Source organism: Hylobates moloch, unplaced genomic scaffold (assembly GCF_009828535.3).
Source record: "Hylobates moloch isolate HMO894 unplaced genomic scaffold, HMol_V3 SCAFFOLD_1, whole genome shotgun sequence".
NCBI classification, from domain to species: domain Eukaryota; kingdom Metazoa; phylum Chordata; class Mammalia; order Primates; family Hylobatidae; genus Hylobates; species Hylobates moloch.
The window spans coordinates 70,807,531-70,818,100 of record NW_026652276.1 but is presented as its reverse complement, the minus strand read 5'-3'; positions in this window follow the sequence as shown (position 1 = coordinate 70,818,100).

Below are 10,570 nucleotides of genomic sequence, written 5' to 3'. Positions count from 1 at the left end.
AGTCGTCCTCATTGTTTAGTCATGGAAAGAAACAGTTGCTTTGCCTCGGGTTGTTATCAATAGCCAGCCATTCTTTGACTGGCTTTTTGGGGCTGGTTGCTGCAGCTCCTTCTGCATCCAGACACCTTTTTCTGGAATCAGCTAATCCAACTGTGCAACTTCATGGGAAAACAAATAGAAGAAAACAAATAGAAGAAAAATTAACCGGGTAAACAAATAGAAGAAAAATAACCTTGAATGTATCATCTTGCCCCAAATCTTGGTACATTAAAAGAAATCTACACAATTGAAAGCCATATTTGCTGAAATTCCTGAAACAGTTTTGATTTTAAGTATCTTGTCTCCCTGTCCCTTAAGTCATTGGCTGACCATGTGCTCATCACAGTTAGACTGGAAGGTAGGGCGAGGGAAAAACTAAGATAGCAGGAAGGAGGCAAGAGGCTCTACCCAAGCTTAATTTGAACTAAATTATCTCCTCTAGATATGTCATTCTGTTAATTATTAAAAACTCCATTGTGGCTGGGCGCGGTGGCTCACTCTTGTAATCCCAGCACTTTGGGAGGCTGAGGCGGGTGGATCACGAGGTCAGGAGATCGAGACCACGGTGAAACCCCGTCTCTACTAAAAATACAAAAAAATTAGCCGGGCGTGGTGGCGGGCGCCTGTAGTCCCAGCTACTCGGAGAGGCTGAGGCAGGAGAATGGCGTGAACCCGGGAGGCGGAGCTTGCAGTGAGCCGAGTTCGCTCCACTGCACTCCAGCCTGGGCGACAGAGCAAGACCCTGTCTCAAAAAAAAAAAAAAAAAAAAAAAAAACTCCATCAAGTATGGAAAGCCTCCTGCAGATAAGGTAAAAAGGTAATACCAGGAGCGGCAGGACTAATTATGGTTGCCTCATAAACTATACATGAAGAATCCGTAGCTAAGAAAATACAACACATTTTGGAAACTTGGAATAGTTCAGTTTGACAGAAATATAAGCAAGAATGTTTCCTTTTCAATATTATCTTTATCTCTGGTAATATTCTTCCTAAACACCTTGCCACTTCTAGTACAGTTTTTCCTGATCATTTTGTACAGGCACTGTCCGAGGACCTTACCTGGGCTTTCTCATTGCAGCTAGTTGTATTTATTAATTGGCTAAGTCATACTGAAGTCTTTCAACTTCTGGAACCAAAGAACAACAACAATAAAATCACTTTGGTTAGAATAAAAGTTTGTGGAAACTACTACTTGCCAGAGGCAGAAAAAGGAAAGAAAAGAAAAGAAACAATACTTGCAGGGATTTTGCCTTTGTAAATATCCCTGCTTTTTTATTTTCAAAATATAATACAGGTAAATTTTTGTCTTAATTGTAATTTTTGCCAAAATAACACACATATATCATTTGCACAGTCAAATAGTAATAGAAGGGTCTTGTCCTGAACCTCCCCACTAATAATATCTGTACTTTTAGCTGTTTCTTCTAGTATTTTGATTTTTTTTTCTGACTTCCTACTATGGTAGATGAGAATTTGATTCTTACCCACATATAGCCCCCACCTCCCTCACCCCCTGGTACATCTTCTTTCTCTTTTCATCCTCTTATGTAGTTTTGACATAATTTTCATTCAACCAATATTCAATGTTTACATTATTGTCATTTTGTTAGTATTATTCAGAGCTAAGCTACATAGTATACTATAAATACATTTTCTTTATGATATAATAATTTCCTTGTATTTTTATTTGATTAATTCACTATGAGTCATCATTAAACTCTCTGAAAGACATATAAATATCCTTCCAGTACATTTGGACATAGCAAGTAATCTAGCAGTTTCATTATAATCATTTTAGCCATGTCTCCACTGCATTCTCAGGCTCATATCTGGCTTGTGTCCAGGCCTGCTGTATGCTAAGAACTCCCTTCTGCCCTGGCCTAGACAATTCTTTCCAGGTCCCATGTCTTCTTCCTTGGCGTACTTCCTTATTTTGTTGAGCGATGTCGTTAAAATTTCCTTTTTTTATATTTCACAAATCTGTTGTAATATTAAAAAATGTTCTTTTGGGTTTTTTAAGCTACATATTTTTCTGTGTTGAATTTTAATGCAACTTGCATACTACCTGAAAGTCAAAGATCACCAGAGCTTTTCAGACTGCCCTTTAAGAACTCTTATTCCATTAGCTTAAGAAACAACCAAAAACACATAGTTGGAACTGTTCTTGTTGCTATGAGAAATACAGAGAAAAATATGAGACATATATGAAGCTTACAGCATGTAAGATGCTGCTGCTGCTGCTGATGATGATGACTAGTGTAGTCAATGAAATCACAAGGGTCCCCAAATATGGGAGTGGGAGGCAGAATTCAGAGTGTCAGAGCAATGCAATGTGAAAAAGACGCTGGCCATTGGAAGGAACACGGACAGTCTCTAAAGTCTGGGAAAGGTAAGAAAACAGACTTTCTCTGGCAGCCTCAGGAAGAAACACAGCCCTGTCAACACCTTGATTTTGGCCTACTGAGACTCGTTTTAGACATCTGAACTACAAAACTGTAAGATAATGTTTGTATTATTTAAAGCAACCAAGTGTGTGGCAATGTGTTACAGCAACAATAAGAAACTAATACAAGGAGATAAGATTAATACATACACAATATTAGCAGTTTCATCAAATAAGATTATGTAATTATTATATGCTTAAACTGTGTTGTTTGGATCAAAAATTTAAAAGGCAATAGGAAGAAATCCAGAGAAAGGAAAAGGTAGTCTAACATTCATTGAACATGTACAACATACCAGGCACTACATGATGCCTTAGATTTGACATTTCATTGGGTCAATTTCAGTGCTCCAGTAATTGAATAGGAAAAATGGAAAATAGAGAAAGATATTTGCCTTTGCATAAGAGGCTTACATACTCATCAGGTATAATTTTAAATGGAATTTGGGTTGTGATGCTCTATGTTTCTATTGTTTGTCAAATATCCCACTTAAAATAGCAATCATTTTAAAGAGTACAACTTAAGCATTTCCTTCCTTCCTTCCTTCCTTCCTTCCTTCCTTCCTTCCTTCCTTAGACAGACTGCAGCCTTAATCTCCCAGGCTGATCCTCCCACCTCAACCTCCAGAGTGGCTGGGACTACATGCGTGCGCCTCTGTACCCAGCTAATTTTTGTAGTTTTTTGTAGAGCCATGTTGCCCAGGCTGATCTTGAACTTCTGGGCTGAAGCAATCCGCCTGCCTTGGCCTCCCAAAGTGCTCGGAGTGAGCCACCATGTCCGACCAGCCTATGTATTTTTTCTTAAGCAATGGACTTCCAAATTTTGAGTTGAACACAAATGATTTAACTCTACCCATTTCTATTAACCATCAAACACACAGAGATGCATAGACACACACACCTGCACTGAATTAGCCAAACTACTGAAGCGCTAGGGAGAAGTTCATGTTCTGAGAGAATCTGGCACAAGGCATATTAACCTGGTCGAGTTTTAAGTGTGTGAAAAAATACATGTTCAAATCTCTTGATACTGGCTTGTCCTTTAAAGCCACTGATACATGCTACCTAAAACCTATAGTTAAACAAGAACAGAATAATTGTTCAAGCATCCTAAATTAATCTGTTTGTTAACAAACAGCTTTATTTCCTCTCATCAACTGGAGTTTGGTCTTGGAAATCTGGAAGTCAGTGATCTATTTGGGCACAAAACCTACAACAAAAGAGCAGGATTGTTCTTTGATTCCTCCCGACTTGACAAAATGAATCCTTCCTACGAGGACCAGATGCTTTCAAAGTCAACTTGGTTAAATCCTCCTAAAACAATAAACCTCAGGGCCAATACAAAAAGAACACCAATGCTCACCTGCATATCCTTTTCACACGCAACAAATATATCTTGCTATATGTGTCCTTTTCTTGGCAATAAGTGTTTCCATTTGTCTTGCCTGCAGTCTTTGCAAGTTTTTTTCTCTGAGAATCTGAACTGTTATTTTTAGTGATTTAGAATTCCAAGGCAAACATGCCAAGAACTGATGACAAGGGCCTGATTATTTATTTTTCTGTGGTTAATTATTTGTCGCATTTGTGTTTAGAAACAACAAAAGGTTCTTCCCTTCCTCCTGTGGGAAGTTGCAATAATGTTTTCACCTGAGGCTCCAATCGCCCGGGGTGTGTGGATATTCTCAGTGCTGGGAATGTTAGTAGTGTTGAGAATATTTGTTTATTCACTTGTTTATTTATTTTTGAGACAGCGTCTTACTCTGTCATCCAGGATGGAGTGCAGTGGTATGATCACAACTCATGGTAACCTCAACTTCCTGGGCTCAAGCCATCCTCCCACCTCAGCCTCCTGAGTAGCTGGGACTACAGGCACACACCACCATGCCCAGCTAATTTTTTAATATATTTTGGTAGAGATGGAATTTCACCAGCCCAGGCTGGTCTGGAACTCCTGAGCTCAAGCAATCCACCCACCTCTGCCTCCCAAAGTGCTAGGATCATAAGTACGAGCCACTATGCCCAGCCTGAGAATATGGGAATTTTTAAAGAGAGGGCTATATGTTTTTTAAAATGTCATTAAACAACAACTTTATGTAATCAAGCTTTTCTTTGACTGGTGCCTCAATGGTTATAAGTTCTTGTGATTTGTAGAAAGTAACTAGAGATGAAAAGATAGATGAATCTTCTGTCCAATCTGCCTTGTCTCATTTGCGATTTGAAGTGAAACATCATGCATTTATAATGCAAACTTTTATTCTTTACCTATCCCCAGATGTGAAAAAAGAAACTGCACCAAAATCCTAGGAAACAGAAGAAAGAAATTAGAAGATGGAGATCAGGAAATGTATGTTAAAGGATCAGGGCAAGGAGGAAAGTAAAGGGTTCTGAAAGACCTCTATTCATTCCATTAGAAAAGTTGCTTAAGCAAGTCAGGAAGCAAGGGGCTTGAGAGACTCTAAGATTTTTGTCTTAAAATGTTTTAAAATTTTTAACTTAACAGCTGAGTTACATATTCGATCAGTTAATGACAATCATATAGAGCATATGTGATTTCAAGTTCTTAAAATGGAAAAGAGGGAATATTGCATAAGGGAATGTTTTGGTTAAGATAATCAGGACTTGAGTAATATCCTCCTGCATTCTCAAGATAATAAAATCTGCCTTCTGGTTTTAGACCCAATGTTTTGTTTATACCCTAGATCGTGTCTCCAGAGATGTTTGAAGAAAATAAATTGTTGATTTTTAAAAATCAGTACACTTTCTGAAGTGAACTGAGTGAATGGCAATAACTTTTTTTTTTTTTTTTTTTTGGGACAGGGTCTCACTCTATTGCCCAGGCTGGAGTGCAGTGATGTGATCCCAGCTCACTGCAACCTCTGCCTCCTGGGTTCAAGAGATTCTCCTGCCTCAGCCTCTTGAGTAGCTGGGACCACCACCACGCCCAGGTAATTTTTGTATTTTTAGTAGAGACGGGGTTTCACCATGTTGGCCAGGCTGGTCTCAAACTCCTGAACTCTGGTGATCTGCCTGCCTCAGCCTCCCAAAGCACTGGGATTACAGGCGTGAGCCACCACACCCAGCTAATGATGCTTTAAAATAGTTTTTAAGAAAAAGGAAATTTTTAAGAAAAAGAAAATTTTCTTGACCAAATTCTGAACTGAGAAAGCAGTGTAATCTACATTATTTTAAATTAGCACTTTACAATGAGGTAAGCACAAAAAGCAAGGATTTTATTTTGTTTTCCTAAATCCAGCAGATTTTATTCTGTTCAATGAAATACTACAAAAGACACAAAGGAACTAACATTTGCAGAGCGCCTTTTGTGTGATTTAGAGTGCCTCCTATGTTGTAGGCATTGTGTGGTGATTTGCAGTAAAAATAACCCTCGATATATTCCTGACAAGTAGATACTGGTATGCTTATTTTTCAGATAAGAAAACTGAAGTTCAGAGAGGTGAAACAATTTGTCTGTGATCATGTAACATGTAATTGAAAGGACCAAAAAAATTTTTAATTCCAGATGTATTTTTGCCAAAGCATGTAATCATTCCACCTCCCCACTCTATTCTCAGGGAGTTAACTGTCTAGTAAGGGATATGACAAATTCTCAAAAACATATAACAAAAGCTGAATGTTATAAATGTCCTTAGGGATACATAAACAGTATCTTGGTCTTCAAAGGAGAGAGATCTCATTGGGTTGGAAATGGAAAGCCCAAGGCTTAGCCTTCTGTGTAGGACATGGTTTGGAATTTCTTGGCACAGCAGAGTGGATACCACCACACCAGAATGGCCCTGGATTCCTGCTGACCAATGGAGACCCATCTGATCAGGACACATGAGACAGTTGAGTCTGGCTGAGAAAAGAATAGGCCCAGCACATTTCCTACTTCTATTATGGGTACCTGCTAGCTTGGACTCTTGCCTAGCTCGTCCACTTGCACCCATCTCATCCACTTGCCACCTTTTCACTAACCCCAACCACTTTAGTTTCTTTCTCAGTTCCTCAAACAATCCAAGCTCTCTCTCCACCTCCACTCCCACTTCAGGGCTTCTGCATGTTCCTGTAATCCCAATGTCCTCCAATACTGCAATGTACTCCAATTCCTCCTCCCAGCCCCCATATTCATCAGGATTCTTAGATGGAATCACCAGAAACTGACTCGGGCTGATTTAAGCCTAAAAGAAATGTATTGGAGTGCACTGAGTGGCTTACAGAATTTCCAGGAGGGCCGGAATACCAGGTTTGGAGAACAGGAAGAAGCAAAGCAAGCCTGGACAAACAGAGCTTCAGGCAAGATCACACCTGGACCCAGTCTAAGAGTGCCCCATTGCCTTTGCCACTGTAGGTAAAGCTGTCATAGACAAAGGAACCCTGGAGTCACTGCTCCAGAAACTGGATGTTGCTACCACAGTCACTGCCACCAAAACAATTTCTCTGCTCTGCTTCTGAGTAGCACTAGTTCTTGATTCACTGACTTGGGCAGGTGACTCTGATCTAAGCCTGGCTCACGTGCTCATACCCTAACTGCTAGGAAGGCTAGGAAAGTGAGTAAATGGGCTTTGGAGAAGCCCGCCTCCTACCAAGACTCACATAGTGGAAAGTCCTCACACATAAGAAAAGAATTCAGATGCTAGGTAGCCAAAAAATTTCACTCCTCTGTTCTTTCCTTGCTTGCCTTTTCAAGACTGACCTCTTTACAATCGGGGTCTTTGTTGAACTAACACCTCAAAGAGTCCTTCCCTTGACCACCTTATCTTAAAAGATCTTCAGTCTGTTATTATCTGCACCTGGTTTGTTCCTTCACAGCACTTATCACAGTCGATAATTATAGTCCCCAGGGCAAATGAACCCTCCTTGGATTATCCTAATTTGCGTGTATTATCTATTTTAGTCTACTGGCTCTGCTTTAGTCAGTGAAAGTAAACTAGTATATGAATTTCTATGTTCAGTTGTTTGTATCTTCAAATTGTATTCATAGAAAATTTCTTTGTTTCTAAACCCATTTAACAAATGGTGAACCAAATTACTATGCTGCTCAGAACTCTTATGTTTCCCATACCCTAAATTAGGCATGGAATCCTACTGCTTCTCCTTGTAAATATTCCTCAAATCTATTCCCAACTCTCTCATTGTCTTCTTTCATCTCATCGTTTCTCACTTAAATTATTAATTGGTCTCCCTACCCTTGCTCTAGATACCCCACTCATCCATCTTCTATACAACTACCAAAAATACATTTTTTTAATTTTTTACTTTTACTTTTTAATTTTGTAGGCACATAGTAGGTATATATATTTATGGGGTACACAACATATTTTGATACAGTCATGCAATGTGTAATTATTACATCAGGGTAAATGGTAACCTCAACCATTTATCCTTTGTATTATAAACAATCCAATTTATACTCTTTTAGTCATTTTTAAATGTACAATTAAATTTTTTTTACTACAGTCACCCTGTTGTGCTATCAAATGCTAGTTCTTTTCATTCTTTTTAACTTTTTTTTTTAATACCCATTAACCATTCCCACCTCTCCCCTACCCTCCCACCACCCTTCCTAGCCTCCGGTAATAATCCTATTCTCTATCTCCATGAGTTCAATTGTTTTGATTTTTAGATCCCACAAATAAGCGAGAACATGCGATGTTTGTCTTTCTGTGCCTGGGTTATTTCACTTAACATAATGACCCCCAGTTCCATCCATGTTGTTGCAAATGACAGGATCTCATTCTTTTTTATGGCTGAATTGTACTTCATCGAGTATAAGTACCACATTTTTATCCATTCATCTGTTGATGGACACTTAGGTTGATTCCAAATCTTAGCTTCTGTGAATAGCGCTACAGTAAACATGAGAGAACAGATATCACAGACATTCCTATACACGAACAACAGACAAGCAGAGAGCCAAATCATGAATGAAATCCCATTCACAATTGCCACAAAGAGAATAAAATACCTAGGAATACAGCTAACAAGGGAAATGAAGGACCTCTTCAAGGAGAACTACAAACCACTGCTCAAGGAAATCAGAGAGAACACAAACAGATGGAAAAACAATCCATGTAGATTCTAATATCCAGATTCTAATATCCAGAATCTACAAGGAACAAACCTGCACATCCTGCACATATACCCCAGAACTTTAAAATAAAATAAAATAATTAAATTTTGATCTTTATGCCCAAATTGTGTCATTGATCATTAGTGCTCAACACTATAGTTGAATACAATAGTTCAACTGTTAATATTTGTTATTTTATAGTATCATATGTATTATATGTGGGATGCCCTATAACCTGTCAACAGTCAAAGAAATAAATCCAAATGAATCAAAATTTTAAAAATACCACTGTCTCTTGGCTTTTTTGTTTTGTTTTGTTTCGGAGACAGGGTTTTGCTCTGTGGCCCAGGCTAGAGTGCAGTGGCACAATCTCGGCTCACTGCAACCTCCGCCTCCCGGGTTCAAACGATTCTCCTGCCTCAGCCTCCCAAGTAGCTGGGATTACAGGCACATGCCACCACATCCAGCTAATTTATTGTACTTTTTAGTAGAGACAGGGTTTTGCCATGTTGGCCAGGTTGGCCTCGAACTCTTGATCTCAAGTGATCTGCCCAACTCAGCCTCCCAAAATGCTGGGATTACAGGCATGAACCACTGCGCCCAGACGCTCTTGGCTTTTCTTCTACCTACTTTTCTCCATTACTTTTTTAATATTCACTTCTTCTCACCTATTCCTTGAATGCTGGTGTTCTCCAGGATTCCAAAGAGTTATCTTCTCCTCTTTTTATGTACATAAACCCAAATCATTGTTATTCATATCCATCTCCAACTATTATTTATCCATATGTATATGACTCCCAAATCTACATTTCCAGCCCAACATCTCTCTTGAACTCCAGATCCATATATGCACCTTCCTACTGTATATCCCCAACTTAATGTCCACTAGCAACTAAAGTCAAACATTTCTCAAACCAAGTCACTATTTTTCCTTTCCTTGTATATTCTCTAATGGCATCCAGTAAGCCAAGATATTGTCTTCTATTGGAGAAGCACTTCCTCTCTCCTCATCTTAGGTTTTTTTTTGTAGTGGGATCTCTCCAGAGTACCACCCTTGGCCTCTTTCCATCCCCTCCCCTACTCCTCCCTGCAGGAGGAGGAGAAAATTATCTGATTGGTGAATTTGGGAGAAAACACCTTGGTACATGCAGCTTCCTACTTTCTCTCTACTTTATTATTTCCTTTGGTATCTGTGCACCTAAAGAAAGTGCCCATGCATTGCTGTCTGTTCTCTGCTATGAGTTTCATACAAGCAGGCCCTCCAAGGGGACCTGCCTGAGTTACTTGTCCCTACCTCTGTCTCTGTCTCTTTCTTTCTCTCAAATAGTTCTAAATTTGGCTAGAGAAAATGCAGTGTTACATATCTACCTCATCAAATACAATGCCTTTAAAGAATTCTAAAGTCCTACATCTCCCTCTACTTCCTTATGTCTAATCAGTTCACAATAAAGGGCAGTGTTGGGTCACTGCTGAGGGGGCCCAATTAAAGGATTCTAACTGTTATTAGAATTAATTAGAAACATGGTGCCAATTAACTCAGGGTTTCTTATGCAACTTCTTATATGAGTGGCAAAATGTACATTGGTCTCATTCCTGGAAAATATTTTCCTTGAATAGTAACAAAACACACACACACACACACACACACACACACACACACACTCTTTACAGGCATTGTTCCAATCCCCATTGAGTGTTTTGTGACATGTAGCTACCTTGAGATGAGCTATTATTTACCTGAAGCCAGTAGCTCCAGTCAGCTGAAATTGAAAACTTAACAATGTATGGTTGTCTACCAGGAACAAGTGCTTACTTCTCAGAATTAAACCACCTGTAACATGTCATCTGATACCTTCCCTTTGCCCCTCCAGATGCACTTTCACCCTTCTCCACCCTGATTTCGGCCTCAGGAGTCTGACCTGGGTGAATGGTCTCCTGTGCCTACTGGCTTCCAGTAGGGTTTGGCCACTGGGAAGCCCCAGGAGGAGATCAGAGTGATATCAGAGTCACTTATTCCC